The sequence below is a fragment of the Salvelinus alpinus genome, chromosome 28 (genome assembly GCF_045679555.1).
Source record: "Salvelinus alpinus chromosome 28, SLU_Salpinus.1, whole genome shotgun sequence".
Lineage (NCBI taxonomy): Eukaryota > Metazoa > Chordata > Actinopteri > Salmoniformes > Salmonidae > Salvelinus > Salvelinus alpinus.
Genome location: NC_092113.1, coordinates 37,135,796 through 37,161,704, shown reverse-complemented (window position 1 = coordinate 37,161,704; position 25,909 = coordinate 37,135,796). Strand labels below are relative to the sequence as shown.

At 42.0% G+C, this 25,909-nt stretch overlaps 1 pseudogene; it reads right to left on the bottom strand.

The window, feature by feature from the left end:
- Positions 1–390: 390 nt before the first annotated feature.
- LOC139557811 (tumor necrosis factor receptor superfamily member 14-like) lies at positions 391–23,549 on the bottom strand (annotated as a pseudogene).
- Between the last annotated feature and the right edge of the window lie 2,360 nt (positions 23,550–25,909).

Here is a 25,909-nt window from a genome sequence, read left to right as displayed (position 1 = left end):
CCCCTTTTTCCACATTTTATTACGTTACAGCCTTACTATAAAACTCATGACATCCCCCCTCCCCCCCCCCCCCTCAATCTACACATAGTAGCCCATTTTTGCAAATGTATATAAAAAACAACTAAAATATAACATTTACATAAGTTTTCAGACCCTTTACTCAGTACTTTGTTGAAGCACCTTTGGCAGCGATTACAGCATCGAGTCTTCTTGGGAATGACGCTACATTTATTTATTTATTTCATGAATTTTAGAATAAGGCTCTAATGTAACAAAATGTGGAAAACGTAAAGGGGTCTGAATACTTTCCGAATGCACCGTATATCCATATTGGCTGTTAATGTTCACTTAATGATCAGTAATACTAAATGAATTATACAGTCCATATTGTTGTTTGTCTTGGTGTTTTATGGTTTTAGTTTTTTAGAAACACTTTCCTGACACTTCGCTAATAACTGATATTGACTGATGTTGACTGAAGTACTGCTAATATATTGCAGCCAACTCATCCAAAGCTGATTAAGTTGATGTCCTACATTTTAAGAACAAATTAAACTTCAGCCATTATCATTTAATTAGAACTACATGCAATCTTCCCATTCATTGCATTAAGTGACAGCTCCACTTCTGGAAACTGCACCTTTGTAGTGACGTATCAAATTTCAAATGCATGGATGTAAGAACTAGATCCATTAGTCCAAGGCTCTCCATCCCTGTTCCTGGAGAGCTACCCTCCTGTAGGTTTTCAATCCAACCCCATTTGTAACTAACCTGATTAACTTATTAAGCAGGTAATTATTAAAATCAGGTGTGTTAGATTAGGGTTGGAGTGAAACCTACATGACAGTAGCTCTCCAGGAACAGGGTTGGAGTGAACCTACAAGACAGTAGCTCTCCAGGAACAGGGTTGGAGAGCCCTGCACTAGTCCATCTTCAACAACATCATTTGAGCTGTCACATTGTGTCAACAATGTTATGTTACTAACTGTAACAGGTTGCTGTTAATCAAAATTATATAAAATGTAACGGGGGCCGAACCACCGGTCCAGTACAATCTTCATAATTTATTTATTTAAATATAGGGTGTTCTCCAAACTATTTTTTATTTTAACAATTTTAAAAGTCCCGATTGGGCATTACAAAAATGAAAATTCTGTTTTAATAATGTCCATTCAGAATGTTCTGTTGTCCTCCCACAGCAGGGACACTCCGACGGCTCCAATCCAGTGCTTGCAGTAGGCCTCTCCTGGGGCGTGTTGTACTGAGTGGAAGACAAATATTGTGTCAGCAGATGGGAATGTTGTGCTCAAGTGCCATAGAGCAAAATACAATAACCATAGGCCGTATATCTTAAAAGTACCTGACTCTCTCCAAATATGACCAAACAAAATCGTAATGGAATGGAGAAGTACATAACTGTTGTCCCCATCCGTTTAGAGTTGAAGATGTCTCTCGTACCTTTCTAGAGACCAAATCATACAGTGTGTGAAATAGGTGGAAGGGGTTTCCAAAAGCAGGAATACAGTAATGGCAAAGAAAAAAAACAATGAATAATATTACATAAATCCACAACTCAACAGGGAAATCAACGAAGTGTGATAAGGTCATTCAAAATCGAAGGGAAATGGATAGGAATATGTTGAATGGAAAATGACTTAGCTTTTGGGAAGGTATCCTCTCATCGGTTCAAGGTCCGCTCCAGTTCAGCTATAGCACAAGTTGTCTAGTTCCCTCAACGGTGTTGGGACCACTGCTGCACTGGCAACTCCAGTAGTACCTAAACACATAGATATATCTCTGAACCCACCGAGTGGCCATACACCTTGACACTCTTTGTTAAGGGTTGAACATGTCTGTAGTACCTTTCTAGAGACCAAATCATACAGTGTGGGAAAGAGGGGGAATGGCACCTCTGGAACAGTTTAGTTAGTATTACAAAATATATACTAAACTCAGCAAAAAAAGACCCTGTTTCAGGACCCTGTCTTTCAAAGATAATTCGTAAAAATCCAAATAACTCCACAAGTCTTCATTGTAAAGGGATAAAACACTGTTTCCCATGCTTGTTCAATGAACCATAAACAATTAATGAACATGCACCTGTGGAACGGTCATTAAGACACTAACAGCTTACAGACGGTAGGCAATTAAGGTCACAGTTATGAAAACTTAGGACACTAAAGAGGTCTTTCTACTAACTCTGAAAAACACCAAAAGAAAGATGCCCAGGGTCCCTGCTCATCTGCGCCAACGTGCCCTAGGCATGCTGCAAGGAGGCATGAGGACTGCAGATGTGGCCAGGGCAATACATTTCAATGTCCGTACTTGTGAGATGCCTAAGACAGCGCTACAGGGAGACAGGACGGACAGCTGATCGCCCTCGCAGTGGCAGATCACGTGTAACAACACCTGCACAGGATCGGTACATCCGAACATCACACCTGCGGGACAGGTACAGGATGGCAACAACAACTGCCCGAGTTACACCAGGACCGCATAATCCCTCCATCAGTGCTCAGACTGTCCGCAATAGGCTAAGAGAGGCTGGACGGAGGGCTTGTAGGCCTGTTGTAAGACAGGTCCTCCCCAGACATCACCGGCAACAACGTCGCCTATGGGCACAAACCCACCGTCGCTGGACCAGACAGGACTGGCAAAAAGTGGTCTTCACTGACGAGTTGCGGTTTTGTCACACCAGGGGTGATGGTCGGATTTGCGTTTATCGTCGAAGGAATGAGCGTTACACCGAGGCCTGTACTCTGGAGCGGGATCGATTTGGAGGTGGAGGGTCTGTCATGGTCTGGGGCGGTGTCACAGCATCATCTGACTGAGCTTGTTGTCATTGCAGGCAATCTCATCGCTGTGTGTTACAGGGAAGACATCCTCCCTCATGTGGTACCCTTTCTGCAAGCTCATCCTGACATGACCCTCCAGCATGACAATGCCACCAGCCATACTGCTCGTTCTGTGCGTGATTTCCTGCAAGACAGGAATGTCAGTGTTCTGCCATGGTCAGCGAAGAGCCCGGATCTCAATCCCATTGAGCACGTCTGGAACCTGTTGGATCGGAGGGTGAGGGCTAGGGCCATTCCCCCCAGAAATATCCGGGAACTTGTAGGTGCCTTGATGGAAGAGTGGGGTAACATCTCACAGCAAGAACTGGCAAATCTGGTGCAGTCCATGAGGAGGAGATGCACTGCAGTACTTAATGCAGCTGGTGGCCACACCAAATACTGACTGTTACTTTTGATTTTGAAGGGCACATTATTTCATTTCTGTTTGTCACATGTCTGTGGAACTTGTTCAGTTTATGTCTCAGTTGTTGAATCTTGTTATGTTCATACAAATATTTACACATGTTAAGTTTGCTGAAAATAAACGCAGTTGACAGTGAGAGGACGTTTCTTTTAGTTTAGTTATAATAGTATTATAAAAATGAACTGATACAAAGGAATGAGTGGCTCTGAAGATATAACTGCCATAACCCTCTATAGAATGTCAACTACCAGGCTGCCTCTGGGACTTTCCAATTAATTTATTGTCCGCAACAGTTCCATCTGTGTGTTGCTGATGGTGTACTGGATTTGTGGCACAATCACCGTTTCCGACCAATAAAGAGCTGCGGCGCCAAGGTTGGAGGAGCTGAGGTGGTGGTGGTTGGAGGAGCTGAGGTGGTTGGAGGAGCTGAGGTGGTGGTGATGGTTGGAGGAGCTGAGGTGGTGGTGGTTGGAGGAGCTGAGGTGGTGGTGGTTGGAGGAGCTGAGGTGGTGGTGATGGTTGGAGGAGCTGAGGTGGTGGTGATGGTTGGAGGAGCTGAGGTGGTGGTGGTGGTTGGAGGAGCTGAGGTGGTGGGGGTTGGAGGAGCTGAGGTGGTGGTGGTTGGAGGAGCTGAGGTGGTGGTGGTTGGAGGAGCTGAGGTGGTGGTGGTTGGAGGAGCTGAGGTGGTGGGGGTTGGAGGAGCTGAGGTGGTTGGAGGAGCTGAGGTGGTGGGGGTGGTTGGAGGAGCTGAGGTGGTGGGGGTGGTTGGAGGAGCTGAGGTGGTGGGGGTGGTTGGAGGAGCTGAGGTGGTGGGGGTGGTTGGAGGAGCTGAGGTGGTGGTGGTTGGAGGAGCTGAGGTGGTGGTGGTTGGAGGAGCTGAGGTGGTGGTGGTTGGAGGAGCTGAGGTGGTGGTGGTTGGAGGAGCTGAGGTGGTGGGGGTTGGAGGAGCTGAGGTGGTTGGAGGAGCTGAGGTGGTGGTGGTTGGAGGAGCTGAGGTGGTGGGGGTGGTTGGAGGAGCTGAGGTGGTGGGGGTGGTTGGAGGAGCTGAGGTGGTTGGAGGAGCTGAGGTGGTTGGAGGAGCTGAGGTGGTTGGAGGAGCTGAGGTGGTGGTGGTTGGAGGAGCTGAGGTGGTGGTGGTTGGAGGAGCTGAGGTGGTTGGAGGAGCTGAGGTGGTTGGAGGAGCTGAGGTGGTTGGAGGAGCTGAGGTGGTGGTGGTTGGAAGAGCTAAGCTGATGATTGTATTGGATTTATTTTGATCTGTTAAAGACATTGAATAAATTTAGTATGTTTTATTTTCTTGTCTGTGAAGTAAGTTCATTTAAAATTATGTGATTGGGTATAAAGTACCAGTCAAAAGTTTGGACACACCTACTCATTCAAGGGTTTTTCTTTCTTTCTTTTTTAGTATTTTCTACATTGTAGAATAATAGTGAAGACATCAAAACTGTCACGCCCTGATCTGTTTCACCTGTCCCTGTGATTGTCTCCACCCCCTCCAGGTACCACTTATTTTCCCCAGTGTATTTATCCCTGTGTTTCCTGTCTCCCTGTGCCAGTTCGTCTTGCATGTTTGGTTCGTCTTGTATGTTCGTCTTGTATGTTTGGAAGGCTGTCTTGAAGGAGTTCCCACATATACTGAGCACTTGTTGGCTGCTTTTTCTTCACTCTGTGTTCCAACTCATCCCAAACCATCTCAATTGGGTTCAGGTCGGGTGATTGTGAAGGCCAGGTCATCTGATGCAGCACTCGCATCACTCTCCTTCTTGGTCAAATAGCCCTTTCACAGCCTGGAGGTGTGTTGGGTCATTGTCCTGTTGAAAAACAAATGATAGTCCCACTAAGCGCAAACCAAATGGGATGGCGTATTTCTGCAGAATGCTGTGGTAGCCATGCTGGTTAAGTGTGCCTTGAATTCTAAATAAATCACTGACTGTGTCACCAGCAAAGCACCCCCACACCATCACACCTCCTCCTCCATGCTTCACGGTGGGAACCACACATGCAGAGATCATCCGTTCACCTACTCTGCGTCTAACAAAGACACGGCGGTTGGAACCAAAAATTTCACATTTGGACTCATCAGACCAAAGGACAGATTTCCACCGGTCTAATGTCCATTGCTCGTGTTTCTTGACCCAAGCAAGTCTCTTCTTCTTATTAGTGTCCTTTTGTAATGGTTTCTTTGCAGCAATTCGACCATGAAGGCCTGAGTCACGCAGTCTCCTCTGAACAGTTGATGTTGAGATGTGTCTGTTACTTGAACTCTGAAGCATTTATTTGGGCTGCAATCTGAAGTACACATAACTCTAATGAACTTATCCTTTGCAGCAGAGGTAACTCTGGGTCTTCCTTTCCTGTGGTGGTCCTCGTGAGAGCCAGTTTCATCATAGCGCTTGATGGTTTTTGCGACTGCACTTAAGTAAACTTTCAAAGTTCTTGAAACTTTCCGGATTGACTGACCTTCCTGTCTTAAAGTAATGATGGACTCTCGTTTCTCTTTGCTTATTTGAGCTGTTCTTGACATAATATGGACTTGGTCTTTTACCAAATGGTGGTATACAGAAGATAGCCCTCTTACCTTCTCACAACACAACTGATTGCCTCAAATGGATTAAAAAGGAAAGAAATTACACAAATTAACTTTTAACAAGGCACACCTGTTAACTGAAATGCATTCCAGGTGATATCTCATGAAGCTGGTTGAGAGAATGCCAAGTGTGCAAAGCTGTCATCAAGGCAAAGGGTGGCTACTTTGAAGAATCTCAAATATAATATATATTTTGATTTGTTTAACACTTTATTGGTTACTTCACGATTCCACATGTGTTATTTCATAGTTTTAATGGCTTCACTATTATTCTACAATGTAGAAATTGTAGAAATAAATAAAAACCCTTGAATGAGTAGGTGTGTCCAAACGTTTGACTGGTACTGTATGTAGACACAACATTTGAATTTTAACAGTGACCAAAAACCTGATCTAATTTGAATATTCATACTGAGTTTCTAGCACACAGACTGTTGGTAAGTTTCCCAGAATTGTTGGCCAGAAGTTCACAAGTTGCCGCAAATTTACCACAACAGTTTGGCCCAAAACTAATTTACATGTGAAAATACGAGCTTGCCGCAAAGGTTTGCGACAACTGTTTGCCAGAAGCCTGTTTTTTCGTTAAGAGATGGTCTGGAGATCAGCCTTTGTTGTGTTTTCGATGGACACCAAAGCTCGTAGGGGGGAGGCCTTGCAGGGACCGAAAGGTTGTGTTCAAATCCCAAGTGAGGTTGACCCCAAGTAAATCAGAATTTTTCTGGCAAAACCACACTCATTGTTATCATATTTCCCAGGATGCTCTATTGCAGTTAGATTTTTATAATTGTTTCTTTCAATATCTGTGTTTTTGATTAACAGTGGTGTACCACAGTTTTGCGAGGCCCCTCACGCAGTCTGAGCAAGGTATAGCTAATCTCATACTATTCAACACATTTTCCATGAAGCTGAGAGAAAATGTTGCTGTTTTAAGCAAATTTCCTGCAATTCTTTTCATATTGCTTGAACTGAACTAGGTGCCAGAAGCTCAGTAAACAGAGAGTGCATACCGTTAGGGAAAGCTGAACTATATGCACATTTCCTGTGATATCCCAGCACAAGAGGTTTACTATATTTTCCAGTCCATGCTGAATTGGCTGTTACCTAGCATGCTGTGGGCTTGCTGCTGGAAAGAAACCCCTACATAATGTAGCCTAAAACAATACCGTCACTCTGACTGCGTATTAGTGATCGCTATATGTGGCTGTTTCTTTCCAACAGCAAGCCTACAGCATGTAGCAACCGTTTGCAAAATAGGCGTTCTGTCACCGTCATCGGAAATCCGCTGTCAGAGTGCTATGACTATTGTTTTAGGCTACTCAACAAGTTTTAACCTTTGACGTGTTTTTTTTAATAATAGTTAATTTTTATACAGACATAATTACCACAGCAGCACTATAACTTGAGTAATGGCATATTTTAAGTTGCATAAAAGTTATCTTTCTTAAATGACTTTTACATATAATCTTGCCTTGAATGATATCCTCATCCAATTCTCTTTCACTTGCCTTTGCCTAAAATGTCAACTAAAATAGAACACATCTGATTGAAAGAACCTGCTGTAAAATGTATACTGAAACTTGCATGAATGAACTTCAAATGAAAGTGAACAAAATAATTTCTACATACATTTAACAGACTGCACATAATGTAAAGGTTCGCGCGTAAATGTTATCTTCTGGTATAAGACCTAAAACTGATCTAATTGTGCATGGTGGCCTTGTCTGTGTCTTGAAACCTGGCCACAAAAACAGCTCTTCAGAGATACAGAGGATTATGTGGACAGTGAGGAGGAAGACAACAGAGTATCACTTACTGAACAGATGAGAGAAGTGGAGAGAACCAACAAACCACTGAGGAGGGAGTTAGAGGCCAGGAAGAATCATGTGATCTCCTCTGGTGTGTATGCACGCATCAAAAGGGTATAGAACCCTAAACTGTGGGTGGATGAGCCCTCAATCCCAAATTGACCCTTAGTACTTACCCCCTAACACCTATGTACTCTGATATCCAAAATGATTGGATAGGTGTGAATAAAAGTGGACAGACACTCATATTGTATGTTATCCCTATCAATACTGTATTTGTACTCTGCAGTTACAGTGAGTTCCTTGTGTAAGCATTTATCCCTTACTACATGTCTTCAAGCAAGAGAGGCTGAGATTGAAGATCATGCAGGCTGTGTTCTCTTCTCCTGGAGCCAAACAGCCCCAGACTGAAATCAGTGATCAGGCTCTTCTCCCCACTATGCAGGTACCTTTAGGGAGTTTAGGTCTGGGTACAGTTTGTGACAAATCACTGTATTACAAGCTGTGTATATGTCCAGATCTATTTTTTTTACCCTGTAGATACCAGATTCCTAAAAGGTTAAAACTCTTGAATCAACTGAATACCAGATAGGCTACCCATTGTTGAAACACCTATTTACCAAATACCCACGTTTTATGACGCCCTGGCAAATGGTTGCTTTTCCTAGAATGTAGACAAACTGTGAACATGACAATTTATACGTTACATTTTTGTATTGATGACCATTGAAAGTTTTACCAAAAACTGCAGTAGAAAGGGGAGAAAATCCCTCCTCTTACTCTCAGTGATGTACAGGGAGCTAAAGCTGAGACTGGAGGAGTGAAAGCAGCAGCTCCAACACCACAGAAGAAGATCTAATGAGTGAAAGCAGCAGCTCCAACACCACAGAAGATCTAATGAGAGAAAGCAGCAGCTCCAACACCACAGAAGATCTAATGAGAGAAAGCAGCAGCTCCACCACCACAGAATAAGATCTAATGAGAGAAAGCAGCAGCTCAAACACCACAGAAGAATATCTATTGTCACACACAGAGGGGCTAGTGACACAGCTGAAACTGGGACAATGTTTTTATATTATTCTTGATCTATTCAGGGAAAACCCATTGAGACCAGTCTCATTTCCAAGGTTACCCTGATCACAACAATACAACAACCAATACAATATAAAAGAAAGCAGCAATCAATACTAAAAAGGATGCCCTGCATAAAGCTCATGGACACTTCTGATTGTCCTCATCCAAAGGCAGATGGATCTCTCTCTGACCTTTGACTGGATTTCTTGTAATTGACAGTGTCAGATCAATCTGTCAAAAGAAAGTGATTGTAGTATGTTCACCTGGTTAACTCTTTGATCACTCCACTGGGCAGAGATGTCAGATTAACATTTCGTTTTGATTGATATTTCATTGAGTTGCCAACCAACATAATTTACATGTGAATTGGGTTTAAAGCTGCAATATGTAACTTTCTGGATGACCCGACCATATTCACATAGTACTATGAGTTATAGATCTGTCATTCTATTTGAAAGCAAGTCTAAGAAGCAGTAGATGTGTACTATTTGCGCTATTTCTATGCTTCCCGTACTTAAATTTCGTCTTTGCGTCTTTAACTTTCTGTTTGGTACACCAGAAAGATCACCATGTGATCACCTAAGATCACCATGTGCAATGCCGAGCATTGCCATTGGACTCTTGAGCAGTGGAAACGCGTTCTCTGGAGTGATGAATCACGCTTCCCCATCTGGCTGTCCGACGGACAAATCTGGGTTGGGCGGATGCCAGGAGAACGCTACCTCCCCCAAGGCATAGTGCCAACTATAAAGTTGGGTGGAGGAGGAAAAATGGTCTGGGGCTGTTTTTCATGGTTCGGGCTAGGCCGAAATCTTAACGCTACAGCTTACAATGCTATTCTAGACGATTCTGTGCTTCCAACTTTGTGGCAAGTTTGGGGAAGGCCCTTTCCTGTTTCAGCTTGACAATGCCCCCGTGCACAAAGCGAGGTCCTTACAGAAATGGTTTGCCGAGATCAGTGTGGTATAACTTGACTGGCCTGCACAGAGCCCATCGAACACCTTTGGGATGAATTGGAACGCCGACTGCGAGCCAGACCCAATCGCTCAACATCAGTGCCCGACCTCACTAATGCTCTTTTGGCTGAATGGAAGCAAGTCCCCGCAGCAATGTTCAAACATCTAGTGGAAAGCCTTCCCAGAAGAGTGGAGTCTGTTATAGCAGCAAAGGGGAAACCAACTCCAAATGAATGCCCATGATCTTTGAATGAGGTGTTCCACGAGCCGGTGTCCACATACTTTTGGTCATGTAGTGTATGAGTCATGTCACCAAATAATTTATTAAAATAAACTGTTTTGCAATGAAGGTCTACAGTAGCCTCAACAGCTCTCTGTAGGGTAGCACCATGGTGTAGCCGGAGGACAGCTGGTTTCCGTCCTCCTCTGGGTACATTGACTTTAATACAAAACTTAGGAGGCTAATGGTTCTCACCCCCTTCCATAGAGTTACACAGTAATTATGACAACTTCCAGAGCACGTCCTCGAACCTATCAGAGCTCTTGAAGCATGAACTGACCTGTTGTCCACCCAATCAAAGGATCAGAGAATGAATCTAGTATTGAAAGCATGAGCTACAGTTAGCTAGCACTAAAATGTGGTGAGTAGTAAAACAAAAGGTCATGTGGTTCGGTAAGAAGAATGGTCACTCCCCCCTGTCTGAGATACGTATGGCAACCCTCAAACTCCACATTTAACACCCGTTCTGCCTGTCACATTCTGTTAAAGTTCCCCAAAACACACACATCACTGGGTCGTTCCTCTTTTCAGTTCGCTGCATCTAGCGACTGGAACGAGCTGCAAAAAACACTGAAGCTGGACAGTTTTATCTACATCTCTACATTCAAAGACTCAATCATGGACACTCTGACACTTGAGGCTGCTTCGTGTGATGTATTGTTGTCTTGACCTTTTTTCACTTTGTGTTGTTGTCTGTGCCCAACAATGTTTGTACCATGTTTGTGCTGCGGCCATGCTGTGTTGTTGTCTTAGGGCCCTCTTTATGTAGTGTTGTCTCTCTTGTCGTAATGTGTTTTTGTCCTACATCTTTTTCTTTTAAAACAGCCACCGTCCGCCACGCACAAGGCTTTTCCCTCTCGGTAGGCCATCATTGTAAATAAGAATTGTTCGTAATTTACTTGCCTAGTTAAATAAATAAAATGACAACAAATTGATACAAAGAGAGAGGAAGACATTAGTTTAAAAGTTTTGAACAAATACATTTCTTCAAAAATGAAGAAGCAAGAGCGAGATCTAGCTTTATTTTGTTGTATTTTTTTCACTTACTTTGCTAGTGAATGCAGCTAGCTAGTTTAGTCTACACAAACACCCGGCTCAAACAGAGAGGGATGCTTCGTTAGCTAGCTTGCTATGGCTATCCAACACTGGTACTCTTCCAAGTCAGGCTAAGCTTTTGGTTTTATTAATTTATTACCATGGGGGCCTGCCGGTGTAACTGCTAAACTTCAGTTCCAAGATGGCGTAGCAGAAGAACGTCTGTTTGTCTTGTCCCGTCCCATGTAATATATATTTTTCTTCGTATATATTTTTTAATCTCAATTTCCATCTACGCACTGAACATACTCTCCTGCAACCCGCCTCACCCAATGTGGTTCGGATCTGCAATTTTTTTACACTTTAGAACCGGAACCCCCATCAGAAGCTAGGCAGCTAACTAGCTACTAGCCAGTAGTCAGTTAGCCAACAATAGCGATCATCACCGTTAACTCGGACATCAGCCAGCCTCAGCCCGGTCAATTCCTGCCAGTCTGCACAGCGCGATATCAACCCAGAGAAAATCGGACTGCTTTTTCTCTACCTCATCTCCGGATTCCTACCGCAAGCTCTGAATCATTACACCGGATCATCGCAGCTAGCTAGGTGCTATCCGAGTGACTACTCCTCACTAACGTCTCTGTCCCAAAGCAAGCACCAGTTAGCCTCGAGCTAGGCCCGTCTCCCGGCTAGCTGAAGAGGTCCATCAGCCAATTCTTGGGCTACAATACCTATTTTGCCAATTGGCCTGAACCCTTCTACAGCCGGCACGGAGCCCCGCCGATCCATCACGACTGGTCTGCCGACGTAACCGCCCGAGGGGGTTTCAACAGGTCCTTCCATTGCGACATCCCCCGAAGGCACATCTGCTACCCTGCTACCCCCAGCCTGCTAGCTGTCTGAATCGCCGTGTCTCCAGCTCGCCTAGCTACTCACTGGACTCTATGATCACTTGGCTACACATGCCTCTCCCTAATGTCAATATGCCTTGTCTATTGCTGTTTTGGTTAGTGATTATTGTCTTATTTCACTGTAGAGCCTCCAGCCCTGCTCAATGTGCCTTAGCTAGCCCTTTTGTTCCACCCCCCACACATGCGGTTACCTCAAATGGCTTAAATGGTGCCAATCGAGACAAAACCTCTCATCGTCACTCAATTCCTAGGTTTACCTCCACTGTATTCACATCCTACCATACCCTTGTCTGTACATTATGCCTTGAATCTATTCTTCCTCGCCCAGAAATCTGCTCCTTTTACTTGTTCCGAACGCACTAGACGACCAGTTCTTATAGCCTTTAGCCGTACCCTTATCCTACTCCTCCTCTGTTCCTCTGGTGATGAGGAGGTTAACCCAGGCCCTGCAGCCCCTAGCTCCACTCCCATTCCCCAGGCGCTCTCATTTTTTGACTTCTGTATCCGTAAAAGCCTTGGTTTCATGCATGATAACATTAGAAGCCTCCCCCCTAAGTTTGTTTAATTCACTGCTTAAGCACACTCCGCCAACCCAGATGTCCTAGCCGTGTCTGAATCCTGGCTTAGGAAGGCCACCAAAAATCCTGTAATTTCCATCCCTAACTATAACATTTTCAGACAAGATAGAACTGCCAAAGGGGGTGGAGTTGCAATCTACTGCAGAGATAGCCTGCAGAGTTCTGTCATACAATCCAGGTCTGTGCCCAAACAATTCGAGCTTCTACTTTTAAAAATCCACCTTTCCAGAAACAAGTCTCTCACCGTTGCCACTTGTTATAGACCCCCTCCAGTCCCCAGCTGTGCCCTGGACACCATATGTGAATTGATTGCCCCCCATCTACCTTCAGAGTTTGTACTGTTAGGTGACCTAAACTGGGACATGCTTGACACCCTGGCCGTCCTACAATTTAAGCTAGATGCCTTCAATCTCACACAAATCATCAAGGAACCTACCAGGTACAACCCTAAATCCGTAACCATGGGCACTCTCTTAGATATCATCCTGACCAACTTGCCCTCTAAATACACCTCTGCTGATCTCAGCGATCATTGCCTCATTGCCTACGTGCGTAATGGGTCCGAGGTCAAACAACCATCCCTCATCACTGTCAAACGCTCCCTAAAACACTTCAGCAAGCAGGCCTTTCTAATCGATCTGGCTCGGGTATCTTGGAAGGATATTCACCTCATCCCGTCAGTAGAGAATGCCTGGTTGCTTTTTAAAAGTTCTTTCCTCACCGTCTTAAATAAGCATGCCCCATTCAACAAATGTAGAACTAAGAACAGATATAGCCCTTGGTTCTCCCCAGACTTGACTGCCCTTGACCAGCACAAAAACATCCTGTGGCGCACTGCATTAGCATCGAATAGCCCCCGCGATATGCAACTTTTCAGCTCACTGGTCACCATAGCAACACTCACCCGTAGCACGCGTTCCAGCAAGTATATTTCACTGGTAATCCCCAAAGCCAACACTTACTTTGGCCGCCTTTCCTTACGGTTCTCTGCTGCCAATGACTGGAACAATTGCAAAAATCACTGAAGCAGGAGTCTTATATCTCCCTCTTTAACTTTAAGCATCAGCTGTCAGAGCAGCTTACCGATCACTGTACCTGTACACAACCAATCTGTAAATAGCACACCCAACTACCTCATCCCCATATTGTTATTTATCCTCTTGCTCTTTTGCACCCCAGTATCTCTACCTGCACATCATCATCTGCACATCTATCACTCCAGTGTTAATGCTAAATTGTAATTATTTCGCCTCTATGGCCTATTTATTGCCTTACCTCCCTACTCTTCTATATTTGCACACACTGTACATAGATTTTTCTATTGTGTTATTGACTATACGCTTGTTTGTGTAACTCTGTGTTGTTTTTGTCACACTGCTTATCCTGGCCAGATCGCAGTTGTAAATGAGAAGTTGCTCTCAACTGGCCTACCTGGTTAAAAAAAAAGGTGAATTAATTTTTTTTAATACAAATATTTTTTATAAAAAACTGCTTGCTAAACACTGTATTGCATGATTGTAGTGGGTTTACTAACGCGTTAGTTATAGTAGCTATGTTGACTATGACGTTAGCTAATATGATGACAACGATGTAGGCTGTGTGTAGCGGTAATAGTAGGAAGGTTTGGCTTGGAAAATGTTTGTTCGCATGTTCACAGACAGCTGTTTAAGTCCACAAGCGAAGGGAAAAGGTGAGAGGAGAGCGCATAGATGTGAAAAGGATTTATACACCAAGCAAAGTGATCATGCTGTTTGTATGGGGCTGCTATGAAAGTGAAATGTGTTTGCGGGTGATCAGGGGTGAATTCATTCTGCCGATTCTGTTGAAAAACATTTCTTAGAAGCAAACGGAACGAAATGGGGATAAACATTCTTAAATTTGTCCAATAGAAACTCTTGTTTGCAGTTGTTTGGACTATTGATTACACCCTAGATCAGCTAGATAGATGCAAGGAAGAGTGTGCAAGGCCGCATTGAATGTGTCACTGTCTGTCACCTTGATTTCTCGACATGTTGTACGTTGTAAACTTTCATTCGTAGGCTAGGTTGTAGCAATCTCATGGGTATAGGGATAATTAGAGTATTATGTAGTAGCCTAAACCTAGCCTAGCCTGTTACATTGAGCTGGGTGAGTGGAATATGAATGAGTCATCCAATATGCTGTAATAGAAATAAGACCATGCTCGTTAAAATAAATCGTCCTCCCTAATCTTAAACGGCACTGACCGCCACTGCCTTCCATCCTTCCTCGAGGTATAAATGACAGGTGAAACCCATGTGGAGACAATTCACCTGTCCAATCAGTAAGTCTTCAAGGAAGGATGCACTTTTTAAAGGAAAGTCGCTCTGGATAAGAGCGTCTGCTAAATGACTTAAATGTAAATGTAATAATCCTTCTCATTTGGAATCTCTGAAGAAATTAAGAATTGTTTTGGAATTTAGTCAATAATACACGTCTGAAATATCAGGAGGTTCATTATACAGATTAACTAAACTGACCTACTCACACCCTTGCAGTTCACATTTTGCCTCATTCAATTGCATTTTTACAATGTAGCTAATGTCATTGGGACACTTGAACATAAGAACATTAAAAAAGTTAGCTGGTCTAATTGTATTGATTTTATTGCAGATCCTCTACTTATTAATCCCAAGAGGGGACATTAGTCACCAGCAATACACTTACAGCAACAATAGGCTGAGCACAGATGGTGGTGAAACAAGCACAAACCATGACTTACAGAGAAGCAAATGGATTCAATAGAATAGACTGTAAACCCATGGAATCAAAAACATCAAAACATTAATACAATGAATAATGGAATATAATAATGTGCAACGCATAATACAATACCTACAAAATACAAAGGAACTGTACAATACAGTCAAGGTGAAAAATCTGTCTGTGTTCTTGAGCAAGGTACTTAACCCTAATTTACTCCAGGGGCAGAGTACTCCTATGGCTGACCCTGTAAAACAACACATTTCACAGCACGTATCCCAGTGTGTGACAAAAATATATATTTTAGGAGGATCGTAAGAACAGAACTGTATACAAAACATTTGTCCTACTGCTATGCATCAGGGCTCCCCAGTGGCGCAGGTCTAAGGCAATGCATCTAAGTGCAAGAGGAGTCACTACAGTCCCTGGTTCTAATCCAGGCTGTATCACATCCGGCCGTGATTGGGAGTCCCATAGGGCGGTGCACAATTGGCCCAGTGTCGTCCAGGGTAGGCCGTCATTGTAAATTAGAATTTGTTCGTAACTGACTTGCCTAGTTTAACAAAATAAAAATTGGGTCACACTGGACATATGTGACCAATCACCATTGGTCACTCAACAAGTGGAGTCCATTTTTCCCCATACCAGTGTCCAGGAAATCTCATTCGTATGTCCTTTGCACAGTTTGTGTCAACAGAATCTACAGTACATCACAAGGTCCATGGGGTTGCTGTGGGATCATCTGTAGATTTCCTCAGTTCAAGGGCAATTGCTCAATGTATCTGGCACCAGTATCCAAAGACCAGGTGGAGTGTCTTACAAAATCTAATTTGTGTTTTATTTCAATTACCTTCAAATGACCATTTGAAATCATGGACACACCTGACCTTTCCCCGGACAGAACAGACCTGGTTCCTACCAAGGTTTCCTTCATCCCCAGTATTGGAAGACAGGCTATCTATCAAGGTCATGGCCTTTTTAATCTTTACACCACAAAACAAATATGCCAGCCTCCAACTTTTATTTAAAAACAGAGTCTAGATCACATTCACCATGTAGTGGACAGAAATTGGGCCCTACTGCCTAGTCTAGTTTTCAAGCCAATGAACCACACATGAGACTGGATTGTTCTGATGAATGTCCTGGAGGCTTGAATCTGTATAATATTCATAAGACACATTTTAGCTCAAATCTGGCTGAAATTCATGAACAAGCATACTATACCATTCTGATGTTATAGGCTACCTTACCTGTTCTTGTTCCCACAAACAGCATTGACTTTCCCTCTCTGTCTGATACCTAATAAAAAGGAAACCTCAACTCAATAAAACATTAAAAAGTGCAACCCTTGTGGGAATACAAATTCCTGTCAGCCATCTCCTTACCACATTGAGTATGTTAGAAAATACTGCTGTATAAAGTGGGTATTGGGGTTATTCATTAACATACCTCTGTAGGGCTTTGTGTCTCTGGAAAAGTCCTCTCTGGAAAAGTACAAGAATTAACATTGAGAAACATGGGAATTGAACCCACAGCCCTGGCATTGCAAGCGCCATGCTCTACAAACAGTTCCCACGCGGGTACTGTACTGGTCCTCCCTGTATATAGCTGCATTCTTGTGCATTTGATTTAAATCCTTGTTACTATTTTGTATTTATTTTTAACTGCATCATATGGAAGGGCTCGTAAGCAACATTTCACGGTAAAGTCTACACCCGTTGTATTGGGCACGTGACAAATAAAATGTGATTTGATTCAGTGTTGGATTTTTCTCACTTGTAATTAAAACAATAAATTAAACTGTACAATTCCCCCAAATAATCTCACCAGATAAAGGATATTTTCTTTTTCTTCTAATAGCTACTGCCATCACAGCTAGTACCACCACCACCACCACAGCAGATATTATTACAGCCATGGAAAGGGAGGTCTGTGGTCCACATTCAGAGTCGGACCAATGAGTTCCAGTTTTAATTTGCTGAAGCTTCAAGGTATCACATCTATAATAAGAGAAATAGACCACTGATAATCAACAATTTAGTCATCTAACATTCAGTTTTACATTTCTATGTTAATATTGTAGTATTTAGATTATATTTTGAGGGAAAATATCATTATACATGAGCCACACTTACTGTGTGTATGGCTGGCAGGATGTTAATGCCCATTTGAATAGGTATCACCAGTACAGTCAGAACACACAGTATCTGTAGATGTTGTTCCTGCTCCAACACAGGGTGAAACTCATTAAGGATCCTAACTTGAGATGTGCTTAACTCACGACTGCATAAATCATGTACTGATGTCAATGGAAGATTTGCATGAAGACATACCGTTGTGGCTGATGTATTGAACAGGTTTACAGCTGCTGTGTCTCTGGGCTGCTCTACAACCATCCTTAGTTGGGTCTAGACAGTAGAACCCCTCCAGTGTCTCACAGACAGTGTCTGATGAAGGTGTACATGGCTGCTTTACCATCAAACCCAAACCTAGAGAGAAAACATGTCATGTATTATCTGATGTAGATATAACTGACATATCCTCATAGCATAACAACAGACTAACATATCAGTGTTTGTGTCTGGCTTTCAGGGCAGACACACAGCACCACTCTTACCTGGATCACAGTTGGTACACACTTTGCATTTAATGAGACCATTGGGCTCATCAAGGAATGTAGAATCAACACAGGGCACACAGCTGGTGCTGGTGAATTCAGTACAATGCTTATGTACACGATTTCCTGGGAAAGAGAGAATCACAATGTCATGTTTTTCTGTTAGTGTTGATGATGTATTAACGTCTGGTGATTGATATCATGTAAAGAGACGGTCCTTACCTGGTGAACACATGGGACAACATTCATCCCCTATTCTGTACTCGGCTCTACCACATGCAATACAACATCCAATGCTTTCAAGCACCAATATAATAGTTATCTGGAAGTAGAGAACATTTTAGAAAAAAAATCCCCAAAATCTAAACTGATGGTGTTTTCATAAAATGTACAATAGTAGTTGACAGAATTCTAACCCAAATATTCACATTGCAAATGAAATTATTGTGATTATATGGGACGACTTCAAATAGGCGTTTGTGAGTGTGGTGTGTTTTTATTCGTCTTTAAAGGTGTGACACCAACCCCTAGATAATCTGGGTCAGAGTTTCCCTAACTCGGTCCTGGGACCCCAACGTGTGCACGTTATGGTTGTCGCCCTAGCACTACACAGCTGACTCAAATAACCAAAGCTTGATGATGAGTTCATTATCTGAATCAGCTGTGTAGTGCTAGGGAAAAAACCAAAACGTACACCCCTTGGGTTCCCCAGGACCGAGTTTGGGAAACGCTGACCTAAGTCAGTGGACAAAAATTCAGTCAATAAATGTGAAAATGTACTTCTCTCCACCACAGTTTTTTTAATACGAGGTTTCAGTGAAATGGACAGAACTAGTAGGATAATAATAGCTCTGATTCATATTTCATAGAGGAAATATTTACATTGATAATTGTTTTTTTAAACATGCCGAGCCACAACATGTGCAAATCAGAAAAGTTTCACTTACAGTCCATATCAAGGTTCCAAACTGTGCCATGGTTCCTCAATCCTCTCCAACTCACTGGAAGACCCAAACACTGGATTTGTGAAGTTCTTAGGCGTTTTGAAGTATCGAGATGAACTGACCTGTGGACTTAATGTATTTTAGTACATGTAAATATAATCCTTTCAATTAGTAAATCATGATATCTTGCTGAATTGAATCAGTCAAAAACATGAACTGTAATAAGATGGTTAACTGTAAGAAACAGGTAAATAGTTATTAGAGAATGTTGCCATCTTGGCCACTTGATACAGCTATAACCGGAAGTGATTTTTGTAGCAGGTTTGGAGCATTTTCGCTAAGCCGAAACCCTAACTCTTTTCCTAACCTTAACCTAACTCTCCTAACCTGCGGTGTAAATTCTTCTAACGGCCCGTGCAATCCAGGATCCATGAGACGTCCCTACCCCATTGATCTGGGGCATTTGGCTTGCTTGCTTGCTTTCTTTCCTCAACTTGATGATGGGTCTGAGAAGCATCATCGTTATCTGGTTCACTGTCTGCTAGGTCTAGCATCATCCTAGTTGGGATTGAATAGACTTATTAGACAAATATAGGGAACACACATTATGAACTAATTTGCAGTTAAGTGTGTATGTAGACATAATTAGGATTATTGTGTCATGTTATAAGTGTTCCCGCTGTCACGACTTCCGCCGAAGTCGGTTCCTCTCCTTGTTCGGGCAGCATTCGGCGGTCGACGTCACCGGCTTTCTAGCCGCCGCCGATTCATTTTTCATTTTCCACTTGTTCTGTCTTTGTCTTACACACCTGGCTTCACTCAACCAATTACTTGTTTACTATTTAACCCTCTGTTCCCCATGTTGTGTTTGTGAGTGATTGTTTGTTGTAAGTCGGTCCGTCTTTGTGGGCTCGTGATTTACTTTGTATATTTGTCTTTTTGAGTAAAGAACTTTGATTACGCATATCTGCTCTCCTGCGCCTGACTCTCTACACCAGCTACACCTAGGACCGTTACACCCGCTACCCTATTGTTAATTATTATTACATATGAAAGAAATACTGAATGCCTAATATGTTACCATTGGCTCATAATACCTTATAAAAGCCTAACTATTTATTTAGTAAATTAGGGCCTGGTTGTCATCAAATCAAAGTTTATTGGTCACTTGCCCAGAATACAGGATGTAAACTTTGCAGTGAAATGCTTACTCACAGGCTATCCTCACCAGCGCAATACACATGTACTGTACAACAAAATGCAGCCAAGTACTAGAATATATATTTTTTTAAGTCGTAAAAGTACTAGGAATATATACAATGGGAATATGCTGGGATCTGAGATATATATATATATATACACACACACACATACACAGAGATATTTGAATACGATACATATAGCCTACCATTTGTATTTTATAATTATGCCTTTGTCTATTCAATCTGGTCACTAACATAGGCCTATGACATTGCACCAAATTCTTGTCTCAAAAACATCTAATATTTGCTTCAGAAGGTTAGTGTTTTTTGTCATGAATGTTGTTCTGGAGGCAGCTCTGTAGTGGTCCCTAGTTGGCACAGCCACAGTCATGAAATATGATTTTAAACCTATCCTTAACCACACTGCTAACCCTAATGCCTAACTCTAACCTTAAAGGGAGACCAAAAAGTAAATTTTTGTTTAAATATTTTTTTTTACAAAATAGCCCATTTTGACTTTGCAGCTGGCCTATTTTAAGGGGGAAACGCTCAATTCTGCCTCCAGGACAAGACTCATGACCCTCTATTTGGGCAGCGCACGTGGCAATAGGTCTAGCTGATTAATGAGTTTCAGCTGTCAGTGAAAAGCATCTAAAATGTGTGACGATAATGTGTCTTGAGTATAATTTTAAATGTTGAGACAAGAAGAAGGGGAGGGGGGTGTGGAGAAGATATGGGCATCTTTCTGCAGAATGCACTCCCTCAGCTCTCCAGAAGGTGCCCCGCTGTCTCCTGACAATTGCTGAACATTCGTTGTGTCATTGTGTGAATTGTTTGTTCCTTGATTGTTTATTTTGATCAATTCTCCATTACATGTGTAACCAGTAGGCTAGTAAATGTACCATACATCCCCGTCATTTGGTTACATTAATTACTGTTAATGCATGCAGTACAGTCATTTACCGTTCTCATTCTGAGTGGAAACATTGTTTGCAGAGTTCACGTTGAGGGAGCGTGCACCTGAGCAACCTCCTGAGTTGATACAATGTTGCACTTCACAAGAGAGAGCGCAAGTCAAGACCAATAGAAAAGGGAGGCACACCAGCAGAGTAGAGATTAATGCGATTGAAAGAACCAGAATTTATCAGGATATTTTCTACTGTTTTTTTTTGTTGGCCTTAGGCCTAGGTATTTTTGAGTTAACGATGGAAGTTATATGCTGCACTGGCCAATAGGCTCTCTCTGAGTTCCATGCGTTAATGTCTTTAGCCGTCAATGGATCATGGTGTCCCGTTCTAAATTGGTTTAGGACCTATTTAACCGGTCTAGAGTTGTTTGTCACACTTGGTGAACATAACTCAGAGAAAATACATATCACATCCGGCATTCCATCAGATTCGATTTTGGGTCCGGTACTGTTCAGTTTACAGTTGAAGTCCAACCTAAGTGTTTCAACCACTACACAAATGTCTTGTTAACAAACTATAGTTTTGGCAAGTCGGTTAGGACATCTACTTTGTGCATGACACAAGTTATTTTTCCAACAATTGTTTACAGACAGATTATTTCACTTATAATTCACTGTGTCACAATTCCAGTGGGTCAGAAGTTTACATACACTAAGTTGACTGTGCCTTTAAACAGCTTGGAAAATTCCACGAAAATTATGTCATGGCTTTAGAAGCTTCTGATGGGCTAATTCACTGGCAACAAAGATAAAACACCAGGTAAAAAACCTAGGTGTCATTTTAGATTCTGAACTTATTTATGAATCACACATTAGGAATGTGACCAAAATAGCTTTTTACCACCTTAGGAACATTGCCAAGGTTCTGTTTCGATTGAGTTCAGTAGTGCACTTTCAAAGCAGACGGCAAGATGAGTCACCAGAGGCAGAACAGACGTTGTAAACAAAAGGGAGAGAACAGCCTTGTCGTAAAATTACAAATACAGTCATTCATCAAGATTAAAATGACATAACATGTTAAGTGCAGTAGCAGAAAACATAATAAGGAGGCTATTTTTATATACATAAATAATCCATATCTTACCCTGCCTTGGTTAGCATTTGGACTATTTTACTTTCACATGACAAAATCTGGCGGCAACGATACTGAAACCATGAAACTCCTGTCAATTTGAAAGCCTATGTCATATCAGTGGGTAAAATAAAACATTTCCTCCCATGTAACTTGTTAGTAGTCCGCCTGTGAAAATCAGGAAATCCTGTAAGAACGCTTCACAGCTATATCATTATTGTCACTGGAGATATGGGATTACACACTGTCACATTTCATAACGCTTTCAAAACAATGACCTACACTCCAGACCGCCAAATCAACCAATACATGGCTTTCCTTGTCTGGAACACCTCCATCCCTTTATATCATCGTGACAAAGTATATATTTACTTTATATGTGCTCAATCTGAACAGTGTACTAAATTATTAACCTCCAATTCCTCTTGAAGTACCATGTAGCAATGTGCTGTGTCTGTAGGATAACCGAACACGCTTCAAGCTAATATTAGATTTAAATACCAAAAGGTGTAATATATTATCTCCTGGAACACATCCAAGTCCTGTGAATACATCTTCATATTCACTCAAAATGTCAGTGTCTGTCCTTTGTTCAAGCTTGAATATTCTCGGTATTAAACCCATTTGCTGACAAGCTGATCTTCCAAGTATTGCAGGTGCATCTTGTTCTATCACTTGACATTCCAGGTCAAACACTTTCTCTTTGTATTGGCAGTTGAGTGTTTTCTTACCTTTTGGCTCTATCTGGTGGCCAGAATACGTGACTAGCTTGCGGTTGGATTTTTGCATGGATTTAAATACTTGGATGGCTCACAACTTCCTCCAGCTAAATCAAGATAAGACCAAGGTACTTACTTTTTGGAGCCAAAGCAAAGAGAGAGAATCTGGCTGCACCTTTGATTAGCCCCACCCACTTTCACTTTCAGCGTTTTCAAGTTTCACCCGGACAAGACTTTACATTCAGCTCCTGTATCCAGTTTAAAAGTACATGTGTGGTTGTTAATTTTCAGTGTTTCTGAGTAATCTGCCTCGCACTTGGTCATTTGTGATTTCACACACAATTCTGTCCCGTATCAGTGACTCGGTAAATTGTTGAAACTCAAGTCATTTTTTAGATCAGTCGCATAAGCATCAATTGACTTTGTTTGTCCTTGCACTCTCATAAAAAAAGATATCGGACTTACCTGAGGCATTTTTTCTTGGCTCATAGTACGTTCGGAAAAGGTATTTTAATACATCCAAGTCATCTACATCATCGTCAAAATCAAAAGTATTGAATACCTTGATTCCATCATCTCCGGCTACGTGAAGGAACGTGGCACATTTCCCCTTTTCGGATTTCTCGGAGATGCCATTGGCGATGATATATAGTAAAGGTTGAATTTCTGGGTCCACACTAGATTTCCCTCTAGGTTCAGAGTAGTAGGTGGTCTCATTTGTTCCATGTTTCGGAATGTTGAGCTTTCCTTCTATAACTTTTAAACTTCTGACACCATGTAATATATTAGCACACTGAGGCAGGGATGCGGGTGGCAGAACAACGTTAATCAGATGTCGTGGGTCAAGTGCAGACGATCACATGTAGTAATTAGTAACAGCGCCTCCCACAGGCACTCCAGGTAAGTACATGGACATACATGACAAAAGGTTATCAAAAGGGATGTTTATTCAGAGTGGATATTAGCCCCATTGTGAAACATATTAATTGTATGTTTTCTTAAAAGAACATTAAGCCTGCAATTTAATTTGATGAATTTGTTTCTGTAATTCCCACTGTTTTCATGTAATTGTAACTCTACTTTTATTGCATAAAAAAAACGAAATACAATCAATAATGCTGCATTGAAGCAGTAAGGCATACACTGTTAAGGGCTGTTCTTAGAATGAAGCAAAGCATGTTCATTCATTCTGATTGGCCCCCTCAAACGCCATTGTTTAGATTTACATAAAATAACAAAACAATATAGGACAAAACACACATCACGACAAGAAAGACACAACATAGCATGGCAGCAACACATGAAAAAGCAACATGGTAGCAGCACAACATGGTAGCAGCACAAATCATGGTACAAACATTATTGGGCACAGACAACAGCACAAAGGGCAAAATGGTAGAGACAACAATAGATCACGCGAAGCAGCCACAACTCAACCTTTCTTGTGGGAACCCCACTTTGAATCCAGTTTAAAAACTGTGACTTACATTTTTCATTTCACATTTAAATCACTCTTTGTTAATAGTTTGTTTTACTGTCCGAAACGACAAGGAATCCAGTCAACAGAGAGAGAAGGTCCATCTGCCTTCAATTGACGACAGTCAGAAGTGTCCACCATGTGTCAGAGCAACAGTAGAGCATCCCAACGTCATCCCTAAATCTGCCCCCCTCCCTCCAGTTTAAGATGACAACCTTATCATGTTGCCTGCTTATTGAATGGATGATATTTAAAATGTAACCCTTGCAGTTGCCATTAATAAAAGCATATGCTCATAGGTAATAACACGTCAAAACAAAACATTGAAATAAACATTTGTTTAGTGTTGGAGAGGTAAAACAAACAGCTTGTGAAAAAAATAAAAACTTAATGAATAAAGTGAAAGTTAATGAATGTTTCGTGCATGTAACTGAAGCCTGTAGGTGAACGGCTCCACAAAAGGAAATGGCAGGTTTAGTCTGCTTGGACCCCGGAGCAGCTAGAGAGGGTCATCAGAACAAGTCTAACTTCACCAGTACCACCATGGCTGAGGACACAGGGGGTAAGGTACCATGGTACATGACCCTACTACATGAGAAGGTACATCATTTTATACAGATTGGTGTGGCCCAGTCTGAAAACCTCCCTGTAGACACTTTAAATGGGCCATAGTAGATCTAGAAGGATCTGATGGTTGTTAATACTATGGTTGGCTCAGTGGGGTGGGCTTCATATTGGAGGCTGGTAGTGAAAGTAGTTTTAGTATTGTAATTCTTCTTTTTCTACAGGAGTTTTTTTACATGTTCTATTTATATCTGTAAATTAACCAATGATATTAAGCCATACCCGGCCATGATTACAGACACCTGTGTGTGTCCTTTGACACTATATAAACTAGTCACCTCGCAGTGTTTGTCATTATACCCTGATGAAGACAGCTTGTTTTGGTTATTAGGTTATTAAAATATTGCATCTGAGCTCCTAGAGTGTGGGGGCTCTCCTTTATTATTTCAAGTGTTCTACTCCGTTAGCCAGCACCTCGCCTGAACAGGTGTGCATTTCTTTCGGCTCCAGGTGAGGAAATCACTCACTTGTCAGAGTTTGAAGAGGAGTGTTTGAAGAAAGACCAAGAGATCTCTGTGCTTCAGGAGAAGCTGACAGAACTGATAATTTCTCATAATGAGGATGTGGTCAGAGGTCAGGTAGGAAATAGGAGCTTCTCTGCACTGTGTATTTCAGAGTTCTGTGAGAGTTTTGTAGCTCAGGTACTGAATAACAAGTTGTGACCTTTGTTCATTTAATAAGGTTTAATGGGAATACAGACATATACTGATTACCACTAACTATAACAGTGCCATCTATCCCTCTTCCTTTGAACAATGAAGGTTGACTAACATTTACAACAAGATTCATCTTGTTTAGGGACAATACCATTATCCTACCAAGACTATAGTAGCCCACAACACCACAATACAATTATCCTACTTAGATTAGCCTATAACACCATAATACAATTATCCTACCTAGATTATAGTAGCCTACAACACCCTGGTACACTTATCCTACCTAGACTATAGTAGCCTACAACACCACAATACAATTATCCTACTTAGATTAGCCTATAACACCATAATACAATTATCCTACCTAGACTATAGTAGCCTACAACACCATAATACAATTATCCTACCTACACTATAGTAGCC